The sequence below is a fragment of the Artemia sp. Qi Xiang Cuo genome, chromosome 3 (genome assembly GCF_049724085.1).
Source record: "Artemia sp. Qi Xiang Cuo chromosome 3, ASM4972408v1, whole genome shotgun sequence".
NCBI lineage: Eukaryota > Metazoa > Arthropoda > Branchiopoda > Anostraca > Artemiidae > Artemia > Artemia sp. Qi Xiang Cuo.
This window is the reverse complement of record NC_142796.1, coordinates 51,404,253-51,416,400: the sequence shown is the minus strand read 5'-3', so window position 1 is coordinate 51,416,400 and position 12,148 is coordinate 51,404,253. Positions and strand designations below refer to the sequence as shown.

Below are 12,148 nucleotides of genomic sequence, written 5' to 3'. Positions count from 1 at the left end.
ACGGTAACAGGAGGAAATGAGGTTAGTAGCTGGTTTTGTATTGAATTGGGATTAAGCAGAGTTGCATTTGATCACCATTTACAGGAATCATTTTGATCAACTCTGTCCTAAAGAACACAGCAAAGGTGGTGGAAAAGTAAAACTCTCCTAGGCTTAGACTATGCTGATGATCTGAGTGTCCTAGATGAAAAAATTAGCAAAATGAACGATTTTTTGGAGATTTTTAGAGTTTAGGGTACAAAAAAGGTTTGAAAATTAATATTAAGAAGACTAAGTTGCTTGTACTGGGAATAAGTGAAGGTGAATATACGATCTTGGGTAGCGAGAAGATTGATCAACTGGATAGCTTTACTTGCCTGGGTAATACTATTAGTAAAGATGGGTATATGCAGTGAAGACGCTAAAAGTAGAATAGCTAAGGCCCAGGTCAAGTATGGTTCTGAAAGGAAGGCAATTTGAAAGATGGAGGAGGATCTGTTAAATATTTTCCAGGGGAATCATCTATGGATTCTTTAGGGTACCTGTAAGACTAGCTGTACTTAAAAAATAAGCCGGGCAAAAATTCTGGTTCCATATTACTTTTTAGGGCTATAATGAGATAAAGACTGAGATGGCTAGAACAGGTTCTGAAGATGAGGGATAACAGATTCCCAAAGATTGTCGTTTTCAGCCAACCATTTAGGGCCAAATGAAAAGTTCATTCCCAAATTAGCTGGAAGAAGTTCATAAGAAAGGATGGAAAGGAAACTGGTACTTCTTGGGAGGGAGTGAAGAGGAAGCTTTGAATAGATTGGGATGGAGGACCATGGACACCTGCATTGGCCACAGACAACTTGGTACTGCAGTGGGTTGTTAGCAGTAGCAGCTGTCGTAATACATCAATAATTATTAATTAGGGCATCTGGATGATTTGCACAGCTTCTTCTAATTGAGCTCAATTTATTTTTATTAAGTAACAAAAATACAGCGGATACATGAAAATAGGTTCTAGGATCACAGTTGCTCTAAATGACATTCAAAAAACGAAGACTGCAAAGAAAGAAGAAACAAGAAGAAAAATCAACATCAAGGATAAAAAATAAAATAAAGTAGATATTTCTTCAATAGGTAGGAATATGTTGTACCTTGAACCCATACTGATTGCAGCATCTGTGAGTATTGCAGCACAAGTCCAATTTTAGTTCACTCACTGGCCACCAGGCATAGTGGTAGGCTGTTTGCTTGATAAAAGATTCACACTACCATTTATGAAGAAACAATTAAGAAAATCAACACCCAAGAGTAAATTTTACTCTGTTATTATGTTGTATTCCAATCATTTATGTTAAGAGATTTTCTTATACTAGTAAACACGTTTTATGAAGCATACTATTAGCAATGCTTACATGTCCCATAATACAATTGAAGCTTAATTTCAACTGAACTGTAAGGATGAAAAACCAAATTGTTAAGGTGTGTACCTTGAGCCTCAGTAAAGTTTTGCAGCTTGAACTGTTTTCACTTGCGAAATATTTTATGTTCATATATTTAAATGTAACTGGTCTGAAATCGATTTTAAATTATATGTACTTAATAACTTATCTGTTTGTTACAAGGCATCCTAGATTTATGTTGATTTGCACCATAGTGTATATTAATCAAAACGTAATTATAATTAGACCCCGGCGCAGCGCCGATGAGGGAATACCGGCGGCGGCGGGGCAAAAAACAGCACGCCGCGCCGCCGGTAAGCCGCCGGCGGCGCGGCGCCGGTAAGATGTCGGCGGCGCGCCGCCGGCGCGATCAAAGTTGACTGCAAACATTAATGTTTTAATCAGCCTTTCTCAAATCACAGCTTAAATTTACAACAGATTCAAGCCTATTCATGAGTTCAAAAATTCACAAGTCGCTGGCTGGAAATTGGTCTTCTTCGTTATTCATCAAGAGAAGTAGAAATCTGGTAGAAACGAAATGGCTGTGGCGTTTCAGAACCCTTGCATAATACGAGTAGTTGAAGTGTCTAATGGCTATGTATTCTTAACATAAATAATTATCAAAATTAGTAGTTTTTTTACATCGAGCATCGCTGCATACAAGACTTCAAATACCGTATCACAAAATTCGTCAGTTATCTGGGTAAAAACTTTGAATATAACTTTGAACTTAGAAGCTTAATTTTTTCATAATGCCCTTTGCCTATATCTGTTTTGTCACATTTAAAATAGTTGATTAGTCACAATAGTTGTTTAGTCACATTTAAAATAGTGATATTGATTGTTTTTTTTTGTTGCTCTTTTGGATTCCTAAGAAGTCTTCTTGTATTAAAAACTGGTTTTAATTACAATTTAAAAAAAATGCATTTTAAAGTTTTTTTTGGCTTCTTTATGGAAAATATGTCATGTAGGCTAAGGCTGAACTGCTACCTTATTATCACTTTTGGCTGCTCTTTTGGATATTATTCATTTTTTCTTTTGGGGATTCATTCCAAAGTATAAACTGATAAATAACTAATATCAGTCAAATTATAAACTGTATCTAAAAGGAGTAAATTTATCAAATTGAAAAATACATGATGAACACTTCACATGAGAACAGTTCAATTACAATGACACAAAAAACACTTAATAGTTTATTCGCTATGAAGAAAAATGAAGTGCCAGCTATTTTCTTAGGTAAAAAATGAAAAGCTCAACCGTTTTAGGTGTAATTAAATGAAATAATATGCAGACTGAAGTAGCTCCAGGAAGATGTTGAAATGTTCATCCTAGTTCGTCACTTTTAATCCAAGCAAAATGTTAGGACACTTAGTATCAGTTATTGAGTTTAAGCTTTGATTTCCAAATGCTTACAAGAATTACCAAATTTAAGAAAGTCGCAACAATAAGTCACCTGTGGTCAAAATACTTAGACTCCTCTTTGATCCCCATCCAGGCTCAAAGCTTCTGCTATGGTCATTTCCATGGAAATCTCCAACGAGTTTCTTTTTAAAATAGCTTTCAAGCGTAGTTAGGGGTATTTAGACTTTTTTGCTTTTCTTCAAAGCTTTGAAAAAAGTGTTATAATATTCCAAATGTTACATTTGCGTATATTTTTGGTAATCATTTGTGGGGTGATCGAATTTTCTAAACAACTGTAGATACGTAAGAACGTTGCAACATCTAGTACCCTGAGGTCATAAGACTGTCAAAGACTCCTCCTTGAACCACCCAAATTGAAATCTTTTATTATGACCTGGCCTTTTAATGTAACTTGGGCACTGGACCAAGGGCGCCATTGTTACTCGAGCGCAACGTTAGATAGCGTTAGACAACGCAACGAGGTGGGGATGTCGACATCGCTTTCGTCACACCAATTCGTTTTAGTGTGAATCTGCCTGGTACATATGAATGAATGTTTTCAAAGTAAACCCGTTTCATCAATAGGAAAAAAAAACCGGATTGGACGCATATGTCCCTTTCCCTTTGGACGATAAAACCATACAAGTGCTGTATCAAGTATAACTCACGAAAATCTTGTTAATTTTGTCAACTTTTCAACTTTTTGGCATCCCTGCTTTCAATAGAAAAAATCAAGGTACTATCACTTAAATATAATAACTCCCTATGCCCCCTTTCTGGATACCATCTTGATAGGATACCGTCTCTGCTTTAAATAAAAAAAAATAACTTATTGGCACTCCTGCTTGAAAAAACATCGAGGTATTATCATTTAAATATGATAGCTCAATACCCCCTCCCCCCCTCTGAATACCACCTTGATAGGATGCCGTCTCTGCTTTAAATTAAAAAAAAAATGAACTTTTTGGGATCCCTGTTTTCAATAAATAAAATTTCGAGGTATTATCATTTAAATATAATACCTCCCTGCCCCCTCCCCCCCTCTGGATACCACCTTGATAGGATACCGTCTCAGCTTTCATTAGAAAAATAATTTACTGAATATTTAACAAGGTCACTATTTGGTTCAAACAATTATGCAAATCTATGCGAAAAATAGGAGTTATAACTGAAAAAAAATTGATTTTAGGAGTAAGTTTGTAAACTGAAAGCAACAAAATTGTAGAAACTATTCAGATTTAAAACAAATCATTGGCAAGCAGAGCCTTTAATATGCCGTTACATTTAATAAGATACAAAGAATCGAATTAAACGGAAACACACACAATAGCCAATTAAGGCCAGTAGACTATGAGAAATCGTAAAATACCCAAGACGATGAACAAGTCCTAATGGGGGACCCTGGGTCTATCAAAATATTTCAATGGTTTCCCAGGGAATTTAATATCATTTTCTTCTGTCTCCACTTTAAATAAAAAAAATAATTATCTTTTTGGCATCCATGCTTTCAATAAAAAAATATATGAGGTATTATCATTTAAAAACGATTGCCCCCTATACCCTCCCCTATAGGCAATAATTTACAATTTATTTATGAATCATGTTTTTGGGGTAACTACCGTTTCAATCTTTAATTCCCCAACCTTTTACATAGCTTAGTCTATAGCTAAATTTTGTCTCAACCGAAGGCTGTTTTTTGGGGGGGGAGGGGGAGAAAAAAGGTCCAGAAAGAAGATTGTATTTTCTATCAGGCGTTCAATAATTGAGTATTAAACATTAAGAAAATCTTATCTAAAAACAGCAAAAAAAAAAATCTTAAACTTACAATTCAGCTGTAGAAACAATCTGTCGGCTGTCAATTTCAAAATCCAACAAAAGGCTGAAGCTGCACAGTAGTGAATGCGTTCTATAATTCTATTCAACTTGAAAATAAAAATCTTGACTACGAATGATGTAAGAAGTAGCGATTGGGAAATTGCATTCGAAATGATTTAAACTCATTTCATAAAGACGATACTTTTTTAGTCAACATATAAAAAACTGTGTATATTGGAATATTTGCAATAGCATATTGCATCTGTCTGGTTTTGATTCAAAGTAACAAAAGAGACGAAAATTAATGAACAAGAGAGCAGTGCAGAATTATGGTATACAAAGTAATATTTGGCAGGGAAAGTCACTGGTGATAAATCACTAGGGGGTGGCACCGTGATTGCGTGATTTTCGAGGAACCAAATTTTTGTTCGGGGTGACGCATAGATTTTCGGGGAAACACCCGAAAATTCGGGGATAGTGCAAGCTCTGCTTGATCTCTAATCAGGAAAATCGAAATACTAAACCACACGAGAAGGAAAAGCTCCGACTTTGCGGTTGACGCAATAAAGAATTGCCGTAAAAATAATTTAAAGTCGACCGAACGCCGCCGCCTCTGCCGGCGGCGGCATGCCTGCGGCGCGCCGGCGCGGCGCCGGGGTCTAATTATAATGTTATAGGCTATTTAATGTCACCTAGGCTAAATCACCATCTTGATTATTTATTACTAGTTAGTCCTAAGAATATTTTTTTTCAAATACCTAGAAGCAAAACTTGAGTGAAAAGAGCACCACTACATAAGAAGACCTTAAAAGAACTTTGGAAGCAGTCATTGAGAAAGAGAATACTGCTTATGATGCTGCAAAGGAATTGAATGTAGATAAGGCTACCCTTCCCAGACAAATCAACAAACTCAAGGCTAGTGGCCTTCCTAATTATGAATATGCTCATAACAACAACATAAACAATGTTTTTGGTAATTCAGAAGTAACAGTTCTTATGAATTACATTCTGAAAGCATCTCATTTGAACAAGTAATGGGCCAATTACATTTATTATTTATTTAAGTAAAAGTACCCAGTACTCCAGGAAATTTTTAGTCAAGTATAAGTATCAAGTGTTCCTCCAAAATTCTACTTAAGTAATAAGTTCGTTTTTTTAAGTACTTTAGCCCTGTAGAACCGACTGACGGAGATACTAGTGACTCAGATGAATTTTACTTACAGTTACAGGAGCAATTAGTCAGGGTCAACGGCAAAAATATTATGTTTTTACTAGGAGATTTCAACGCCCAGGTCGCTAGCAATAGGGATAGATGGTATCCTAGCCTAGGTAAATTTGGTGTACGAAAAGAATATAGTAATGGATCCAGACTTTTGCAATTTTGTAGATATAACAATCTAGTTCTAACCAACACGGTGTTTGATCATAAAATGGCTCATAAGTTAACATGGTATTCACGTGATGGTAAGAAAACCTTATTGATTACGTTATAGTAAACCGAAGACTGGCAGGATCAATACAAGATACTAGGGTATATAGGAGTGCTGTTATTGATGTTAAAAGTAAAAATTACCATCTGGTAGTGTCAAGGGTTAATTTAAAGCTCAAATTTCGAAAGGGTAGCTACCTCCCGGGAATTAATGATGTTGGTAGACTCCAGGATGAGAATTTGAGAGAAACTTTCCAGGAACAGTTCAATACTAATCTTCAGAGTTTAAAATTTGATAATGTGGAAGATGGTTGGAATAATTTTAGAAAAATAATTTGTAAAGTTGCTTAAGGTGTTGTAGGGAAGAAAGCTAGGACTGCAGCTAAGAATATTAGTGAAAAATCTTTATGTTTAATAGAAAGGAGAAAGGACTTGTACAAGAATTATCTGAGTGATGGATCACATGAAAACAAAAGGTAAGTGGAGAAAGCACTAAAATATGAACTAAGGAGGTGTGAAGTGGAGGCCATGGATAAAATTGCCGAGGATCTGAAAGATGCAGCTAGACGGCATAATAGTATGCACTGGCATGTCAATAAATTGAGAGGGAGTAGTTAATCCGGACTTAGCCCAGTTAAAAATGGGAATTGGGCCATAATTAGCGATAAGGAAAGAATTAAAGAGAGATGGGCAGAACATTTTGAGAATTTGCTAAACCGAGATAGACTTGCAGGTAAAGATATAGAGGATAATTAAAAAGTTTGTGATACCTTGGATGTGAAGGAAGATTTGTTCTGTGAGGAAGAATCAACGACAGTACTAAAGGGATTAAAAAATAATAAGGCTCCAGGTGCTGATAGGGTAGTAAACGAGTTGCTTAAATATGGTGGCTCTGAGGTTAGAAATAAGTTACTGAACATTATGAATATGATTTTTGAAAAAGGGGAAGTACCAAATGATTTAAGGAAAACCTTAATTAAGATAAGAGTAAGTGTGGTAATTATTGAGGCATTAGTCTGGTCTCTGTAGGTAGCAAATTACTTAGTAATATGATACTTTTTAGACTGAGAGATGCCATATATAAAGTTTTAAGAGAAGAACAGTGCGGCTTAAGAAAAGGTAAAGAATGCATCGACCAAATTTTCCCTTTTAGGTTAATAATTGAGAAGTGCTTGAGTTGTCAAACACCTTTGGTCCTTAGTTTTATAGATTATGAGATAGCGTTCGATTCTGTTGATAAAAGAGCTTTAGCAAAGGTTTTATCCTTGTATGGTGTACCAGACAAATACATTAAAGTGATTAGTTCTATGCACGAGAATAACACTGCTGCGGTTACGGTAGGAAATGAGGTTAGCAGCTGGATTCTTATTAAATCAGGAGTTAAACAGGGTTGCGTTCCATCTCCCTTTATATGGATTAATTTTATGGACTTTGTATTAAGGAGCACAGGAAAGGCATTGGGAGACCACGGAGTCAAATGGGAAAGTAAAATTCTCCTGGACTTACATTATGCAGATGATTTAAGCATCTTACATGAAAGTGTTAGCGAAATGAACGAACTTTTAAAAGTTTTGCGAGCTCAGGGGGCTAGAATAGGCTTGAAAATTCATGTTAAGAAGACTAAGTTACTAAGGATAGGAATAGGAGAGGATGAAAAGGTGACGTTGGATAATGAAAAGATTGATCAGGTGGGCAGCTTCACTTGCCTTGGTAATATTATTAGTTAAGATGGTGGGAGCAGTGAAGATGCCAAAAGTAGAATAGCCAAGGCTCAGGTTTTTTTTTTCACAATTAAAAAAAGTTCGGAAGAATAGGAAGATAAGTCTGCAAACCAAGATTAGAATATTAGAAGCTACAGAGATGACAGTAGTCAAATATGGCTCTGAAGCATGGGTGCTTCAAAAAGCGGATGAATATTTGCTTGATGTTTTCCAGAGAATTTGCCTACGGATTGTTATGGGTAACCGGCTGACTGATCGTATTTCAAACAATAGGCTGTACGAAAAATGTGGTTCAATACTGCTCTCTAGGGCTATAATGAAAGAAAGGTTGAGATGGCTAGGGCACATTGTGCGGATGAAGGACGATAGATTGCTGAAGATTTTTCTCTTTCGACCAACCGTCTAGGGCTAAACGGAAAGCAAGTCGTCCTCGTCTGGGGTCGGAAGATGTCAAAGAGAAGGATTCTAAGGGATTTGAAACTTCTTGAGACGGTATAATAAGGGAGACTCTGAATAGATCGAGATGGAAGAGGGGCGACTGTGGCTGGGTTAGTCTCAGGTTGCTAGTTGTTGCGGTACGTTGTTGGCAGTAGTAGTAGTAGAGGTTTTACTTATAATCCACAAGTCACCACTATAGTATCTACTTGATTTCCTGGTAGGTACTGACAAGCCAGGTAAACAGTAAGGAATACGACTTGCAATTATCTCAGAGTTGACTACCAGAAAGCTTCCATGCTGATTATTGTTATAAGAACTCTATGGCAAAGGTACCATACAGTCTATGATCATACTATGTTCTAGTTTTCAGAAGTAAAGTGCTTGTCCTCATATATCTGATTCTGAACCCTTTCGGAAAGGTACCTAGCCAAAAAAAAAATAGAAACTGCTTTCTTCTTTGATTACCTGATGCAAAAACTCTTAGATAATGACAATATAATTTATTTAAAATATCTGAATACTAGATAGTAAAACCAATGTCAAACATAATATTCATCCCTTAATGCAACATAACAATTTAATTGGATTTATTGCTTGCTCCATTCCATAGTAGCTTTTCAAACATAGCATCTTGAAGCAAGTTCTGTTTTGGGGTAAAAATTCCTCCACTACCCAGAAAGTCACTCCACAGATGCAGACAAAGTAATTGTGCTCTTAAATTTCCTAAAGACTTTCATTACTACTGGGCAGTGGCGCACTCAGAAAATAATTCGGGCGGGGGGGGGCTGATCAGGGGTCCCTGGGCCAACCAGCAGGAAACTTTTTTTTAAATTCTTTAGAAAAACTGGTATTTTAAGGCATTACTTTGAGTTTATTTTAGCTTTTTGAATACAAGTTTTGAGTAGAAGTTTAGGGATGAATGATAAAACCTAGCAGATTAAATAAGATTTTAGGTTTTATTCTGACACAATCTTTTTATATCACCTGTCTTACAAAACAAAATTGAACCTTCTTTGGGTCTTCGTCAGTATTGATAATACACTTTCTTTGTCAACTGGAATTTCCCTGTGGATATTGAGGTTGACTAAGCCATTTAGCCTACTCTCACACATCATTTTTTTTTTTTTGTAACACTCTCAGTTTTGCCAAAATAGTCTGTCAAAAGTAGTTTCATAGTGAAACATAAGAGTTGAGACTAAACACTTGCACTTGTAACCTCTAGCAGTATTAAAAACTCCTAACAATTTTTTTTTACACTAATGCAAACAAAGTGCATGAGCCAAACTCTGACACATACCTTAGATGACGAGTGGGCAAGGCTTGTTGCTGGCTGCACGTAGTTGGGGTTGGACTTTGGAAGGGGAAAACCGGTTTTGTTCCATCCGCCACCACAAAAAAACAAAGCAAATGCATGCAAGAAATTTTCCTTTGCAGTTTGGACTCTATGAAATACGTTTTATTTATTTTTTAGTGCATTTCTTAGAAATATGAATGCAGCTATTTATTTCGTAGTTGCAGTGAAATGTAACTGCCCAAAACCAGTATTTAGTATGCAATGTGTCCACTATTGGCGCATTTAAAAACATAATGTAATTTTTTTCTTGAGGGGGGGGCTACAGCCCCTTTAGCCAACCCCCATTCACCCCGTGAGTGCGCGCCTGCTATTGGGTAGTCTTTAGCATGATTAGTTATTTTTGCCTATCAGCCACATGTGAAAGAGCCTCCACCTTCCTGTATTTTCATTACATTCATGATTCTCTGAATTGTTTCCAGTAGTTTTTTTTCACTAATATCAAAGTGTTAATCACCAGAAAAGTAGCTAGCTTTTCAGATTAAACTCACCTTGAGATGTTTGTGAAAATTTTCTGTGGCCCTTCAGTACCTTGCTTGGGCAATTTTTACACACAGCCGAAATCACCCTATCTGGATCTATTTTTACGTTAATCTAAAAATAAAAATGTCCATTCAAAATGAAAGACAATTCAGCATACTCCATGCTTCCCTTGTTTAAAATTCTGCTACTGGGCGCTATTTCAGAAAAGTAGAATTCCTTGTTAAACGATTCAAAAGTGTTGCAGTGAGGGTCCTTCCAATAAAGTTGGTATTGAAATTGAACACTGGTCTTAAAGTACTTGAGTACTAAAGTACCCTCAAGTACTTCTAGTTTCTATTGAAGTATAAATATTAAGTATTCTCAGAATCTTTAACTTAAGTAAAGTACAAGTACTGCGATTATTTACTTAAATAATTATTTAAGTACTCTTTACTTAAGTAATTCCCGACACTGGTTTAAATTATGAAAATATAAAAGCATTAGTATATCAGTTCCTAAAATAAAACAGAAAAAATTATGACACTTCATGGGACACCAAAAAATAGCTGAAAAAAAAAATGGCTGAGAACCTTCCACTATTGACATCAAAGAATAATGTCTCTCAGAAAGCCAGAAACTACAAGTTCAGCTCATTCTAAAGCTTTCAATAAAGCAAGCTTGGCAATCCTTGCAAACTTGAAGAAATCAATAGAAAAAATTCCTGATATTACCCCATTCCAAATTTGGAACTGTGATGAAACAGATAATTTAAAGCTCATATACTGTCTAGAATACTTGATATTAAAGACTTAAAGCAAGTTGGAATTATGAAAAGCAGAGAAAGAGGCACTAACGTTACAACAATTGTTGCTATTAATGTAGGGGGAGGGTTTCTACTTCCAATGTTAATTTTTTCATGGTTGAACTTCAGGGACCATATGTTAAAAGGATCAATTGGAGATGTCACACCAACTGGGTGGGCCAATGAAGACTTGTTTTCTGAATTTCTGCAGCACTTTGTCAAATACCCCAATGCCAGTCCAACAAATCAAATGACATTGTAAATAGAAAATAATGAAAGCCATATTTGCATCAATGCAATACAACTAGCCAAAGAAAATGGGGTGACTTGTAATGTTTCATCCACACACAATTCATAAGATGGAAACTTTTGATAGAGGTATTTTCAGACCATTTATGACCTTCTACAACATGGCCAAAAACAACTGGATGAGCACTCCTAAACATATTGGGACACCCACAACAATTTATGACAGCAACGACAATAATCCACATTGGCCTTTCATCCACACAATATGACCACAGGGTTCAGAAAATCAGGACTATATTCACTAAATTGCTATATTTCCCAATCATGAGTTCCACCTTCTTTGTTACAGATTGCCCTATGAATGATATAGGAAGTGAATCAATGTTAGTTCCAAATGAACATCTTGGACAAAGTCCTGGGACACTGATCCCATCTAACAGACTTCTTTGTTAGACCCTCAACAACAAACAATGTAGTCAGTCCATCTCTTTCTCTTACAAATAGGCTTATTGTGCCTCAGAGACATCCAACCTTATCCCAAGGCTTTATCCAGAGAGCAAAATTGCAAGGGAAGACCAAAAGGGATATATCTAATTTTGACTAGCACTATAAAAAAAAAATCAAACTGAAGCACAGAAGTTTGGGAAATCTTCAAAAGGTACAAAGAAACTAGCCAAGTCTGAATTTATCAGTAAGAAGTTAGCATACCAGATCTCATCAGAATCAGATATTGACAAAACAAATAATTTATGTGAAGACAAAAATCTTTCTACAGAATTTATCCTTTAGAGTGGATTTGTCAAATATTAAGGTAGAATAAGCTAGATTTTAATTAAAATAGTTATATTTCTCATAGATTAAACTAAAGTGGTTTTATTATTATTATTTATTTATTATTTTAAACAAAACAGAGTAAGCCATATTGATAGAAAATTTATCTAAACAGTAACAACAATTTATGTTTTGTAATCTAAGTAAGCAAATCTGTGTCAGTATAAAGTTATCATAACCCAAAACATTGGTAATGACACAAGATTGACTTTTATTGAAATTCCATATCAGATT

The 12,148-nt window shown here is 35.7% G+C and overlaps 1 protein-coding gene across 2 annotated transcripts in view; it reads right to left on the bottom strand.

Moving 5' to 3' along the window:
* Ptpa (Phosphotyrosyl phosphatase activator) overlaps positions 1-12,148 on the bottom strand; it is a 101,345-nt gene that overhangs the window by 72,224 nt on the left and 16,973 nt on the right. The gene's annotated exons all lie outside the window — the stretch shown is intronic.